We start from the raw sequence: 5,642 nt of genomic DNA on the forward strand, positions 1-5,642 counted from the left end.
GGTGTTCTTGCAAACATTTCCACAAACACTTTGCATGCACCTTAAATAAGCATTTTTTTTTTTTAAGCAAACACAGTGTTTCATTCACTTCAACAATTCAAGAGTTCTTTTGAGAAATTACAATTTAAAAATCACATTGTGCTTCAAGAGGAAGAAGAAATTTGAAAGAATCGCATGTAACTAGAGGAGAAAAATCTATGAAAAAATTTACCTTTTTAGTGTGATTTGAAGGAGAAGAGAACTATGAAATATTTCATTAATCTCCTACCAACAAGAGAGACTCATGAGAAGAGAGTGGGAGTATAAGAGAGTGTGGAAGGGTTTAGAGGTTGAGAACATGAAAAGAGAGTGAAGAGAAGTGTATTCGTAGCTTGGAAGTGGAAAATGGGTCTTAAAATCACTTAAAAATTTTGGGCATTTGAACCTGGGGCTGCAGCCACGGTTTTTGGAGCTGCAGCTACAATGGTGGCAGAGATATTGAGCTTGGGCTTGGAAATCAGAGCTGCAGCTGCGTTTTTTTTTTTTTTTTTTTTTTTTTTTTTTTTTTTTTTTTTTTTTTTTTTTTTTTTTGCTCTCATGTGGAGCTTGGCAGAGAGTTACTGCTGCAGCCGTGAATGAGGGCTGCAGCTCTGGACCCCTGGACGTGAAACAGAAAATTAAGGCTTGAGCCTTGGATCCGGGGCTTGAGCCCTCATATCAGAAAATTTTTTTTCAAGTTTTTCTGCTAAATCCGCTGCAGCCGTGAATGAAGGCTGCAGCCCTGAGACTTGAAACTTGAAATTTTTACTTCCTTTTCACTCTTTTATAGCTCTCAACCTCTCTAAAACTTGTTCCTACACTCCCACATTTTTAACAGCTATAATGAACTCATAATTAACACAAACAATCACACAATTAACCAAGTGCAACTAACATGACACACAAAATATAAGATATGCAATGATACATGAATATCATACATTCAAACATGCATTGATACTACCATATCATTTACTCATGAAGCCTAAATAACACAACAAGTAGTAACCAAGATATGAAATTAGCAAAACACAATCATGGAAATCATCAAGCAACATTCATACTGATATCAAGCAATTCTATGAACAAAAACTCTTAATTACTTACTATTCAAACTAAATTGGGAATCTAAAAATAGAAATCAAAATAAGAACGTGCTAATTTAATGTCTTTAGCTTGACAATCCTGTTTGTTCATGGCTCCTTCAAATATGTGCTGGTAGTGGATCTCTCCACCTCACCACCCAAATAATGCTTGAGCCTCTTACCATTAACTAGCCAATTCCTTCCAGAGGCAGGATCTTCAAGTTCAATGGCTCCATAGGATTTGACAGATTTAATTGAGAAAAGACCTGACCACTTAGATTTGATCTTCTCAGGGAAGAGTTTCAACCTGGAATTGAACAATAATACCTGCTGGCCAGGTTCGAAGTTCCTATTCAGAATCTTCTTGTCATGATAATTCCGTTGAAGAAGAGGAATCAGCTAGAGAATACACACGGATAGGAGCTCCCAAAACCTCTGTTTTTCACTTGCAACTTTGTACTCTCTTATGGAATTTGCTGCAGAATTTGTAATGGCCATAAGTGGCTAATTTCATTGAGGATTGGTTGGATGTAACTACTAACTCTTCTCCTTCTTAAATATATGCATTTTAATCTCATTATTTGTGTATGATTCTTTACTTAATGCTTATATCGGCTTGATCACCTGTTGTATGAATTTTTGGTTTTTGAATCCAGTTGGAAAACGTTTTTGAAAACCCGAACTGAATCTTGCACCTAATCAATTCTTGTTCTAGGGATAGACTTGATTTGGTTAGTCACATTGTTCAAGTTCTTGTTCTTAATGCGAAGTGTTGAACTCGAAACATAGAGGAATCATGTTTTGAGCTTAATGACTTTAGGATTCAACCTTGAGGAATCTTGTTGGATTACTTAATGAACGTGGAAATAATGGAATTAGAATAGCATTTATTTTAAGAAGATCTATGAGTTAGCAAGTGCTTCCGAACCAATCCTTGTTTCTTAATCATCATCCTTACTACGTTTGTTTTACTGTGTTGTTTTAATTTATCATCATTCATCCGCAAATTGATTGGATGAGATATAAGTAATTTTGGTTATGTTTGACCCTCCAAATAGATGAACTAAGATTAATCTAAGGAGTTACAAGAGTGTAGTTTCTTTGGCTAAAAATATTTCCTTTTTGTGTAGGTTTTTGATGAAATTGGAAATCCAAGGCTATAGCCCCAAAACCAGAGCTGCAGCCATGAAGCATGAACCAAAAAGAAGTGTTCCAGAGAGTTGGAGCTGCAGCCCCCATTCCAGAGCTGCAGCCTTGGAGCTTTGTGCGTATATGGACCAATTCCAGAGAGTTGGAGCTGCAGCCCCCATTCCAGAGCTGCAGCCTTGAAGCCTTGTGCGTATGGAAACCAATTCCAGAGAGTTGGAGCTGCAGCCCCCATTCCAGAGCTGCAGCCTTGAAGCCTTGTGCGTATGGAAACCAATTCCAGAGAGTTGGAGCTGCAGCCCCCATTCCAGAGCTGCAGCCTTGGGTTAAAAATCCCAACTTTTCCTTGGACAGAACATATGTGGGGCCCAAAATTAAGGAGAAAAATAGTGGGGGACAAAAATTAAGGAAAGAAACAAGAAGCACATGAGCACTAAATTAAAAAGAAAGACAAGGGGCCTTAAATTAAGGAGAAACAAACAAGGAAAAAGGGAAAAATAATTAGTGGTTTTCCACTAATTGAACCACTAATGGAGGCTACAGCTGGACATCCACTAGGCTACAGCTAGAGACCAATTGGAGGGGGCAAGTGTTCTTTTTAGTAACACACAGATTGGGGGGCTAGAGCATACACACGTAGGAGGGCTCCCAAAACCTCTGTTTTTCATCTGCAACTTTGTACTCTCTTATGGAATTTGCTGCAGAATTTGTAATGGCCATGAGTGGCTAATTTCATTGAGGATTGGTTGGATGTAACTACTAACTCTTCTCCTTCTTAAATATATGCATTTTAATCTCATTATTTGTGTATGATTCTTTACTTAATGCTTATATCGGCTTGATCACCCGTTGTATGAATTTTTGGTTTTTGAATCCAGTTGGAAAACGTTTTTGAAAACCCGAACTGAATCTTGCACCTAATCAATTCTTGTTCTAGGGATAGACTTGATTTGGTTAGTCACATTGTTCAAGTTCTTGTTCTTAATGCGAAGTGTTGAACTCAAAACATAGAGGAATCATGTTTTGAGCTTAATGACTTTAGGATTCAACCTTGAGGAATCTTGTTGGATTACTTAATGAACGTGGAAATAATGGAATTAGAATAGCATTTATTTTAAGAAGATCTATGAGTTAGCAAGTGCTTCCGAACCAATCCTTGTTTCTTAATCATTGTCCTTATTACATTTGTTTTATTGTGTTGTTTTAATCTATTTTCACTCATCTGCAATTTGAACATCATTTTCTTAGAAATCATTAGAGTAAGAATTACTAATCACTCAAATCCCTGAGGACGATCTTTAAATACTACTTCGAAACTTGGTTCACTTGCCAAGTGATAGGTTTGCGAAAAAAAAACCCCATCAAGTTTCTGGCGCCGTTGCCGGGGATTTGGTGCTAATTAGTAATTTTTAATCTTGTGATTTAGTAATTTTGTAAATTATTTTGTGAATACTTTGAATAGAGATATTTGTCTTGCTGTATTTTTTTTTGGACTCACCTTGCTGTGCAGACTTCTTGGAATTGTATGCGAGGGAAAACTCCAGCTGAAGAATTACATTTTGATCCTGAAATTGAAAGAACAGCAAGGAGGAATAATAACAGAACACGAAGGCTGAGACAGTTAGAGAGAATCCTAGAACAACAGCAGGATTTTCCAAGTTCTTCTACTTCATCAAATCAACCAATGGCTGAAGACGGAACAGGAAATAATAATGGTGGAAATGGACCAACCAGGCCTCCCAGACGGACCCTAGGTGATTATGCACAACAACAGGGTCCTAGACATTTCTCTAGTATTGCAGCTCCAAACACTTCTAGAGCCATGGAGATGAAACCTGCCTTCCTTACCTTGGTTAGCTCACAACAATTTGCTGGCCTTGATCATGAAGACCCATACTCACACCTATCAAATTTCTATGAGTTATGTGGAACTATGGGAATTCCTAAGGCTGATGAGGAAGCTGTATATTTGAGGTTGTTTCCATTTTCTTTGACAGGAAAAGCTAAAGTTTGGTTACAATCTCACCCAAATCAAAGTTTGACAAGCTGGGGTGATGTGGAAAATAAGTTTGTAAACCGATTCTATCCTTCATCCAAGTATATTAAGGCCAAGTCAGAAATCACTACTTTCAGGCAAGGTGTAGATGAGCCATTTTGTGAAGCCTGGGAGAGATTTAAGTCATTGCTCAGAAAATGTCCTAACCATGGGTTTGAAGATATAGCTCAACTTAATTTCTTTGTGAATGGAATCAAGCCTGAGGTGAAGATGTTATTAGATGCAGCAGCTGGTGGCACCATGATGACTGTGAGTCCAGAAGAGGCCACTCAAATTATAGAGTCTTTGGCATCTTCTGATCAACAAGCAGAGCATGGAAGACATCAATCTCATAGAAGAGGAGTTCTTGATCTTAACACTAATGATGCAATCCTTGCTCAGAATAAGCTGCTATCTCAACAAATTGAAGCATTGACTAAGCAGATGGCCAAGATTCCACAACAGCTTCATGCTATTGCTTCTTTTTCAACCCAACAAAATCCTCCCTTAAAATGTGATTTTTGTGGAGGAGATCATCCCAATGGTCACTGTTCAGAAATTCCAAATGAAGAAGAGGTCAACTATGTGGGGAACCAACAACAAGGAGGTAATTTTAATTCCCGTAATTATAGCACTAACAATTATATGCAGGGAAATCAAGGTTGGAGAAGCAACAATAACAACCAAGGTTATGGATGGAGGAATGAAGTTGGACCATCCAATAGGCCACCACCACAACAACAACAACAACACCAGCCTGCTTATCCTTCTATGCATGAAAGAACCAGCAAATTGGAGGATACTCTGAACCAGTTTATGCAGGTATCTATGAACAACCAGAAGAATACAGAGGCATCCATCAAGAACTTGGAGGTGCAGGTGGGTCAGCTAGCTAAACAATTGGCTGACATGTCTAAAGGCCCATTTTCAGCCAATACCATGACCAACCCCAAGGAGTATTGCCAAGCTATAACAACAAGAAGTGGGAAGGTAGTTGGTGAAGATGTTGGAGTGAGTGAGAACAATGAGGATGCTGAGAATGAGAAAGAAAATGTTGAATTGACGGGGGTTGAGGAAGAGATTGAGAAGAATGAGGAAGAAAAAAATAAGAGTGAGAGTGTAAATAATGAGAAAATAAGAGAGAAAAATGAGATTGAGAAGGAGAAGAATAAAAAGAAGGGCAAGGAAGTTAGTTCTACTGTTCCTATTAAAGACTTACCTTACCCTCATGCCCCATCTAAGAAAGAGAAGGAAAGACAATTTGCAAGGTTTCTGGACATCATCAAGAAGCTACAAATTAATATTCCTTTCACTGAAGCCATGGAACAAATGACTACATATGCCAGGTTCATGAAGGG

At 38.1% G+C, this 5,642-nt stretch overlaps 1 non-coding gene across 1 annotated transcript; it reads right to left on the reverse strand.

The window, feature by feature from the left end:
• Nucleotides 1–4,354: 4,354 nt before the first annotated feature.
• Nucleotides 4,355–4,460, reverse strand: LOC145956647 (small nucleolar RNA R71). Its single transcript, XR_014432886.1, has one exon. It is a non-coding gene; the product is annotated as a small nucleolar RNA R71 (small nucleolar RNA).
• Between the last annotated feature and the right edge of the window lie 1,182 nt (nucleotides 4,461–5,642).

Source organism: Cajanus cajan, chromosome 3, assembly GCF_000230855.2.
Source record: "Cajanus cajan strain Asha chromosome 3, NIPB_CcT2T_4, whole genome shotgun sequence".
In the NCBI taxonomy this organism is placed as follows: domain Eukaryota; kingdom Viridiplantae; phylum Streptophyta; class Magnoliopsida; order Fabales; family Fabaceae; genus Cajanus; species Cajanus cajan.